This window comes from Oncorhynchus kisutch, unplaced genomic scaffold (assembly GCF_002021735.2).
Source record: "Oncorhynchus kisutch isolate 150728-3 unplaced genomic scaffold, Okis_V2 scaffold3395, whole genome shotgun sequence".
NCBI classification, from domain to species: domain Eukaryota; kingdom Metazoa; phylum Chordata; class Actinopteri; order Salmoniformes; family Salmonidae; genus Oncorhynchus; species Oncorhynchus kisutch.
This window is the reverse complement of record NW_022265340.1, coordinates 5,441-14,839: the sequence shown is the minus strand read 5'-3', so window position 1 is coordinate 14,839 and position 9,399 is coordinate 5,441. Positions and strand designations below refer to the sequence as shown.

Sequence of the window (9,399 nt, the reverse complement as noted above, 5' to 3'; positions counted from 1 at the left end):
CAACCGAATTTAAGAGTAAAACCGTTCTTGAAAGAAAATGTCAGAGTGTATAGGGCCTAGCAAATGAAACTCTCGAGATTCGGCGCAAGTAGCGAGCTCGTGCCGCTAGTCCTTTGTTTGCACCGGTGGAAGGGTCTGTCGATTCCATAGAGGCTCCTGCAGTATCCTTGCTAACAGCCCGGCGCTAAATTGGGTTTTGAGAGTGTCTTCGGAGTAGTTTAGTAAACACTCCATGATGGCTCTATAAGGGTATGTAGCGCTGCTTTGACTGATTAGGCGTTCACCCAAAGTCACATCAACTTGGAGAAAATGGTGGCCAAGGGGTAATTAATGAGACTCACTTTGGCATCGTCTGCATATTAGACCCATCTCTTTGGTCACTTTTAGACGTAAATGCACCAAGGTGTTGTTGAGGTCCAGATAGTTGTCACCATGGCCTGGTATGAAAAATTCGATAGGCCCGTTATCGGTAATAGCAGAGAGAGGGGCTATCTCCACATAACTGGATCTATCTATTGAATGCTGCGTTAACGGTGCCGTGAAAAGATCAAGTTCTGTCTTTATAGCTTCAGAGGGACATTCGATGTAAAAGAGCCATGTCACTTATTCTTTTAGAAAATACTTCCTAGTATTCTTTAGCCTGTTTTGGTACAGACCTCCTCACTTTACCCCGTCTTTGACTTACTGAGGTTCTTTTAACAGTTAACCGCCGCTTTTTAGGTGCAGGTCTACGCCTTAACCAGGAGGTCTCTTTTTTGGCCTTCGAGACAATATCATAAGCCCCGAGCCTTCTTGATGCTCCACCTCTGGTGGACGCCCTTCGGTCATAGCATTGGCTACAACCTCACTTACTATATTTTTAGCCGCTGATTTTAAATGTGGTTTGGCTATGCTGAAGCCTCTCTTCATAAACGGTAAAACCATCCTGAAGAGGTTACGGAATATACCTCCTATCCCCGAACCATACATTGTCGGCGCTCCATGATATCCTGGTAGTCCATTACCCACTTGATCCACATAGTATGAAACATAACGGTTAGGGTCGAGCTGATGGTGCTCCATAACCCTTTTATTTGTATTATGTTTATAAATATAATACAGCTATTATATATGTAGAGAGGTTTTGGTGGTCTAAAGTGGAGTTTTACAATCGTTTTACCATAAGTAAATTCAATGTTTTCGTTCTGATCCGTTTTAAGCTCAACCAGAATGTTTTCAATATAGTTCTTGCTGACATGTACGTAGTGCGGCTTGTCATAATTGACAGTGACGATGTCCCCATCCTTGCCGTCTATATGAACTGTTCGCAGGAGGGGCACACAGCTGTCTCCGACCCTTTGATAGGTTATGATGTCGGTATAGACCAATAGGTTGTAAAAGCCTGCATGTATATCCGCAGGGAATGGGAATAATTTATCGTTCACATACGTCCATTTATTGGGACCCATCCCCAACATGTAGGATAAATTACCGCTGGTCTTTATACCTCCGTTAGCAGGCCCTGAGATTGTATCCTTTTATGGATGGGATTGTAGAATAGGAATATTTCCATCTTGTTCAGGGTTAGGTGTTCATTCAACTCTGAGACGATCCTGTCGACGGTTCTATAGAAACCTTTTTTAAGCTTAATAAGTTTCGCAGGTTCCGAGAACCTTTTGCAATAAAATCACGGTCCTTAGCTTTGATATTATACCAACTATGGGGGTATGTAATCTCGCTGAGACCTACTTCCCAAGCCTCTGATAACTCTATAGGCTTTGGAAAATTGGTGTATACTTCGAACTCTGATTATTACGATATATCTGTGCCGACGCAGTACTGGGGAGAGTCAGGTAGAAGCCGCTGTGTTCCATGATGCCCAACTGTGTACACGCGAATGATGCGCTAGTTATCATGACTAGGGGTTTAAATTAACCCCCGTTGCCTCCACCACATCCTGCTCCAATACCCAACTGTTGAACTTTGAGGCCAGTTTTTCCAGCGGACCAGCAACCATTTTTACCCTTTTCTCTCTTCTGATCTAGAATCTCCTCCACGTGAAAGACTTTGTCTTTACCCAACTGGACCTTCTGTAATTCCCTTCTCATAAAAAGATCCCTCTATAAGATCCCCGTCATAATCTTTTAATTTGTAGACCGGCGGAAATGCGTGGCGACATTCGGGTAACGGTAAACAACTCCGAGCTAAGCCTTGTTCGTATTTTTTGTCGAAAACACCCCTCAACTGTGATATACGCACCAAGTCACCCACTAGGAATTTAAAAGTCATTTTTTTCTTACGGCGAAGTGGGAAACAAACCATACATATTTTTAAAGACTTGAAAAGAGTTTTCCGAAGAGACCTCCGAGGGCTTCATACGTATAGTCTTATGGTAGCTGTGGTTGTAACCGTTTACTAATCCTGAACTATGTCTGTATATCGGTTGGTGTTGTGAGCTGTAAAATAGCGCCACATCCGCTCTTTCAAAGTCCTATTAAAGCGTTCCACAACCGAAGCTTTCAAATCAGAGCCTGTAGCAAAATGTACTATATTATACTTATTCATTAGCTTCTGAAATGTTTATTAAAAAATTCTTTTCCGCCATCCGTCTGCACTTTCTTGGGGGCGCCTCCTGCTTCAAGATCGATTCAAAGCCCTGGTCACCTCTGCCCCGCTCTTATTTTTTAACACCCTTACATAGGCTAATTTAGAGAAAATATCTATAACCGTTAGCATGTAGCGATTTCCATCATTTTTATCGGCAAGGGACTGCATGTCACATAGATCCGCCTGAATTGGGATAATGGATGCGTAGAAGAAAAACTCTATTTCTTGGAAATGTTTTCTTACAGGTTTATGTAGAGGTAGGCATCTTGCTCTGATAACCATCATTCACTTTAGCATCGCTTACAGACTCCCTGTTTCTTCGACTATAGCTCTCTGTAAACGCTCTTTACCCCCATAAGACCCGGGTTAGAGGGATTATAATATATGTTTTTCAACAGCTGCTCAGCCATCCTTCTTGCCTCTCTGAGGTACAATAACTGTAATGAGCCACTTTCATATAACGACAACATTTCAGTTTGTGAATTTTTATTTTAAGAATGCAACAATTATTACGTATACAGACAATTCAGGATTTGTTGCAAGATACAAGTCCCCGTTTTCTCAACAATCACAGCATGCAACACCCTGTATATATTGTTTAGATTTACAGGTTGTTTCGCTGAATTTTTAAAACACACACGTCTGATATATAAGTATATAAACAACAAATATGATACACATTCACATTAAAGGGTGGTTCAAACAAATAATGTAAAATCTTAGCCAAAGTTATTTCTAGTTCTTCAGAATCCTCAACAAGCCTTGATACCATATGTGACCATTGTAAACTCTCGCCCGTATGTCGGACATGTTTCATGATTTGCTCCATTTTTAACACACGCTCTACAATAACCCCTGTATTGTGGGTTGTGTAGAACTTTACATTGTTCACTTTATTTCAATAATCTGATGCATAACATTTGTAAGGTCTCTCAAAGAAAAAATGTATTTATTCGCTCAAACATCGTAGACACATAGTTACCCATAGCTCTAAATAAACAAAATGTCACTCGGTCTCTTGGGATTTATTGAGCCAGAAAAGCATCACATCAGCCATCACAGCTTCCCTGTATTTGTTGTCGTCCACCAGGGGTGTGTCGGATTTCTTTGAGTTTCTCATGGATGAAGAGGACCTCCTTCAGTTCATGTAGGAAGGCTTCGGTTACCCCGTAAACTCTAGGGATAGACGGCGCAATACCCATAGACTCCAGGGCGATGACCAGCGCTGGTATAAAACGGCAGGACCACAGTCTTTTCACCAGCTCCTCAAAATGATTGAAAAAGTAGTATCTAGGAGGGTCGTAGAGGCAAGGATGACGACGCTGGCTGGGATGATTGATCTCACAGCCGATGCATTTTTCTCGTATATATTCGCCAATCACCACGTTTAAAAGTGTAGCTACAGAGGCCTTGATTGTATCCACAAAAACAGTACTGGCCACCCCATCAAACACATCCTCAGGCTGGGGTAAATGTCGGGGTGTCACGGGTCTTGCCAGGGGTGCGTAGAGTGTAGGGCTTCGTGGCATAGAGTCTTTAGTGTCGGGCCCCCATGACGTAGTGGCTTCCTCGTAGATGGTCTGGAGATCCATGGTGTATGCTGAAATGAAGAACTGTCTGCTTTTTTTCTTTTTATTGTAGAACAAGGCCCTTGGGTATCTGGGGGGCGGGGTTAAAGCATCCGCTTACTTAGTTTTCTTCTGACGCTGTATCTTCTTGAGGCTCTTTTGCATCGTAATCTTTACGATTCGTATATATTATGCACTTCTTTAAATGAACAAGGCTCTGACGCTGTTGGCTCTGTACAAAGAGAGCATCCAACGGTTGCAACATTTTCAATTCCAGTACATCCCAACTGTTAAAAGGAATAAGCAGACGCAGTCGGGTATCCCCAGTCAGGCCACCACCCCTAAGTTTGTGTTTCGGATTGCCTCGGTGCCGATATAGAACTCCACGCTGCCGCACGGTCGGCCATTCTTTCTTTGTATTTTCACCCTGTGAAATATTTGTCCTGAGGAGTCCGGGGAGGTACCTTCCCAACGGGTCTCGTGGCCCGTGAACACACTATACCCTTGGTGATAAGGCTCAGTTCAGGACACACAACCTTGCGCAAAACCGACCAGTCTTCAACACCATATTCCAAGCCTACAGTCTGGTCTGTATATTCTTCTCCTTCATCTACCGTATAGAGGGTCACTCTACAGGCCAGGTAATCAAACCGATACCCCCCACTGCTGGCCATTAGACATCAACACTTGATCTGGTCAGAGCATTTGCTGGCGGTATTTGGGTTTCTATACACATTTAAAAAACGTTTTTTTGGCGCATCATATATTGCTGGTTGATACTTTGCCCTTGCTCTATGGGCAACCCGAAGGCCTGTTTCAGTTGTTACAGTCATCACTGCTTTGGTACCGTCCCAAATTCCATGGTTATTCTTAAGATCTTGTGCACTCTTAAACAGGGTATTGTTCAGCGGCTTTATAAGGGGCCTTAACCAACCCAAACCGTGAGAAACAGTAACAGGTTGACCTGACACATGGTCACTTACTCAACCCCACCACCCCCCTGGGCAATGCACCCTTCTACATGACATAGGGTCATAAATCATTACATAGGGTCATAAATCAGGCTTGGGTCATCAATCATTTAACGGCCTGTCAAAGGGACCCTTACTCACCCCATAGCCCCCACCTACACAGGCTTGTCTCAGGCGTGGGTCATCAATATTAACGCCTGTCAAATGGACCCTTACTCAACCCATAGCCCCCACCTAACCAGGCTTGCCTGACCAGAAGACATGCACACGTCATCACTACATAGGGTTCACATAGAGTTCACATAGGGTCATCAATCAAATTTTGACACCGTGCCATCTACTCTATTCTCTCTCAGATGCATATCTTAATTTGATCTTCCTGTGGTCGCATGAATTTTACTGCAGAGCAAGAAATGCAGCAATGAAGTGTATCAACGTTTTAAAAAGCCTTCTATAATCTGAATCTACATAACATGTCACATTTCCTGTTGCTGAGGGAATATTGTTGTGTTATGTGAAACTGCTGCCAGTTAAAATGCAGCATCTGTTGTTACACAACTGCGTACCTAATGACAAGATATTCTTTCCCATACCGGGAGTTGAACCCAGGCCACCTGGGTGAAAACCAGGAATCCTAACCGCTAGACCATATGGGAAGACACATACTTAAAATACACATCACAGACAAATCTTTAAATGTGGACATTATGCCTGTTGGATTTCAAAAGCTCCATCATTTTCTCAGAGATGATGGGGAATGTCCAGATGAAATCCGTCTAAATGTGTTTGAAGTGAGAACAGCCAGAAGCACTGAAAGGTATACAGTATCATTCCCAGCTTGATTTCAATCAATTAAATTTAGTATTGGGCCAGCCAGGAGTCGAACCTAGAATCTTCTGATTCGTAGTCAGACACGTTATCCATTGCGCCACTGGCCCCCACATCTAAGCTGAAGTCAGGTCACAGCTAGACCAGTGTACACAGTCATAGCGTCTGTCAACAACAAGGTTCCTTGGTTTTCTGTTTCAGATGCATATCTTAATTTGATCCTTCCTGTTGTTCCATGAATTTTACTGCAGAGCAAGAAATGCAAACTTGAAGTGTATCAATGTTTAAAAGTCTTGTAAATTATGAATCTACAAAACATGTCACATTTCCTGTTGCTTGGGGAATATTGTTGTGTTGTGTGATTCTGCTGCCATTTAAAATGTGGTATCTGTTCTTACACAAGTGCATCACAAATGACAAGATGTTCTTTCCCATACTGGGAGTTCAACCCGGGCGAAAACCAGGAATCTAAACGCCCAGACCATATGGGAAGACAGTTACTTAAAAAAACATCACAGACCAATCCATAAACATTGAAATGATGCTTGTTGTAATTACAATGCTCCATCTTTTTTCTCAGAGATGTTTGGGAAAAGTCCCATATAAAATCAGTCTAAAATGTGTTTGAATCGAGAACTGCCAGACACAATGAAAAGTATACAGTATTTTCCCAGCTTGATTTTGGTCAAATAAATCTAGTTTTGAACCAAACAGGAGTCAAATATTCAATCTTCCGACCTGTTATCAGAACGTTATCCATTGTGAAACTGGCCGCACGGCCAAGCTGAAGTCAGGTCACACCTAGCCAGTATACACAGTCATAGTGTCTGTCAGCGACAAGGTTCCTTGGGATTTCTGTTACAGATGCATATCTTAATTTGATCTTCCTGTGTCGCATGAATTTTACTGCAGAGCACGAAATGCAGCAATGAAGTGTATTCACGTTTAAAAGCCTTGTATAATCTGAATCTACATAACATGTCACATTTCCTGTTGCTGAGGGAATATTGTTGTGTTTGTGTGAAACTGCTGCCAGTTAATATGCAGCATCTGTTGTTACACAACTGCGTACCTGATGACAAGATATTCTTTCCCATACCGGGAGTTGAACCCAGGCCAACTGGGTGAAAACCAGGAATCCTAACCGCTAGACCATATGGGAAGACACATACTTAAAATACACATCACAGACACATCTTTAAATGTTGACATTATGCCTGTTGGATTTCAAAGCTCCATCATTTTTCTCAGAGATGATGGGGAATGTCCAGATGAAATCCGTCTAAAATGTGTTTGAAGTGAGAACAGCCAGAAGCACGAAAGGTATACAGTATCATTCCCAGCTTGATTTCAATCAATTAAATAAAGTATTGAGCCAGCCAGGAGTCGAACCTAGAATCTTCTGATCCGTAGTCAGACACGTTATCCATTGCACACTGGCCCCACATCTAAGCTGAAGTCAGGTCACAGCTAGACCAGTGTACACAGTCATACGCGTCTGTCAACAACAAGGTTCCTTGGTTTTCTGTTTCAGATGCATATCTTAATTTGATCCTCCTGTTGTTCCATGAATTTTTACTGCAGAGCAAGAAATGCAAACTTGAAGTGTATCAATGTTTAAAAGTCTTGTAAATTATGAATCTACAAAACATGTCACATTTCCTGTTGCTTGGGGAATATTGTTTGTGTTGTGTGATTCTGCTGCCATTTAAAATGTGGTATCTGTCTTACACAAGTGCATCACAAATGACAAGATGTTCTTTCCCATACGGGGAGTTCAACCCGGGCGAAAACCAGGAATCCTAAACGCCAGACCATATGGAAGACAGTTACTTAAAAAAACATCACAGACAAATCATAAACATTGAAATGATGCTTGTTGTAATTACAAGCTCCATCTTTTTTCTCAGAGATGTTTGGGAAAAGTCCCATATAAAATCAGTCTAAAATGTGTTTGAAATCGAGAACTGCCAGACACAATGAAAAGTATACAGTATTTTTCCCAGCTTGATTTTGGTCAAATAAATCTAGTTTTGAACCAAAACAGAGTCAAATATTCAATCTTCCGACCTGTTATCAGACACGTTATCCATTGTGAAACTGGGCCGCACGGCCAAGCTGAAGTCACGTCACACCTAGGCCAGTTATACACAGTCATAGTGTCTGTCAGCGAACAGGTTCTTTGGGATTTCTGTTTACAGTTGCATATCGTAATTTGATCTTCCTGTTGTCGCATGAATTTTACTGCAGAGCAAGAAATGCAGCAATGAAGTGTATTCAACGTTTAAAAAGCCTTCCTATAATCTGAATCTACATAAAATGTCACATTTCCTGTTGCTGAGGGAATATTGTTGTGTTATGTGAAACTGCTGCCAGTTAAAATGCAGCATCTGTTGTTACACAACTGCGTACCTAATGACAAGATATTCTTTCCCATACCGGGAGTTGAACCCAGGCCACCTGGGTGAAAACCAGGAATCCTAACCGCTAGACCATATGGGAAGAACATACTTAAAATACACATCCACAGACAAATCTTTAAATGTTGACATTATGCCTGTTGGATTTCAAAGCTCCATCATTTTTCTCAGAGATGAGGGGAATGTCCAGATGAAATCCGTCTAAAATGTGTTTGAAGTGAGAACAGACAGAAGCACTGAAAGGTATACAGTATCAATTCCCAGCTTGATTTCAATCAATTAAATAAAGTATTGAGCCAGCCAGGAGTCGAACCTAGAATCTTCTGATCCGTAGTCAGACACGTTATCCATTGCGCCACTGGCCCCACATCTAAGCTGAAGTCAGGTCACAGCTAGACCAGTGTACACAGTCATAGCGTCTGTCAACATAAGGTTCCTTGGTTTTTCTGTTTCAGATGCATATCTTAATTTGATCCTCCTGTTGTTCCATGAATTTTACTGCAGAGCAAGAAATGCAGAACTTGAAGTGTATCAATGTTTAAAAAGTCTTGTAAATTATGAATCTACAAAACATGTCACATTTCCTGTTGCTTGGGGAATATTGTTGTGTTGTGTGTTTCTGCTGCCATTTAAAATGTGGTATCTGTTTCTTACACAAGTGCATCACAAATGACAAGATGTTCTTTCCCATACTGGGAGTTCAACCCGGGCGAAAACCAGGAATCCTAAACGCCAGACCATATGGGAAGACAGTTACTTAAAAAAACATCACAGACAAATCCATAACATCGAAATGATGCTTGTTGTAATTACAAGCTCCATCTTTTTTCTCAGAGATGTTTGGGAAAAGTCCCATATAAAATCAGTCTAAAATGTGTTTGAATCGAGAACTGCCAGACACAATGAAAAGTATACAGTATTTTTCCCAGCTTGATTTTGGTCAAATAAATCTAGTTTTGAACTAAACAGGAGTCAAATATTCAATCTTCCGACCTGTTATCAGACACGTTATCCATTGTGAAACTG

At 41.7% G+C, this 9,399-nt stretch overlaps 5 non-coding genes across 5 annotated transcripts; all 5 read right to left on the bottom strand.

Moving 5' to 3' along the window:
• Positions 1–5,709: 5,709 nt before the first annotated feature.
• trnae-uuc (transfer RNA glutamic acid (anticodon UUC)) lies at positions 5,710–5,781 on the bottom strand. Its single transcript has one exon. It is a non-coding gene; the product is annotated as a tRNA-Glu (tRNA).
• Positions 5,782–5,990: 209 nt separating this feature from the next.
• trnar-acg (transfer RNA arginine (anticodon ACG)) lies at positions 5,991–6,063 on the bottom strand. Its single transcript has one exon. It is a non-coding gene; the product is annotated as a tRNA-Arg (tRNA).
• A 980-nt stretch (positions 6,064–7,043) lies between these two features.
• Positions 7,044–7,115, bottom strand: trnae-uuc (transfer RNA glutamic acid (anticodon UUC)). Its single transcript has one exon. It is a non-coding gene; the product is annotated as a tRNA-Glu (tRNA).
• Positions 7,116–8,383: 1,268 nt separating this feature from the next.
• Positions 8,384–8,455, bottom strand: trnae-uuc (transfer RNA glutamic acid (anticodon UUC)). Its single transcript has one exon. It is a non-coding gene; the product is annotated as a tRNA-Glu (tRNA).
• Positions 8,456–8,665: 210 nt separating this feature from the next.
• On the bottom strand, positions 8,666–8,738 carry trnar-acg (transfer RNA arginine (anticodon ACG)). Its single transcript has one exon. It is a non-coding gene; the product is annotated as a tRNA-Arg (tRNA).
• Between the last annotated feature and the right edge of the window lie 661 nt (positions 8,739–9,399).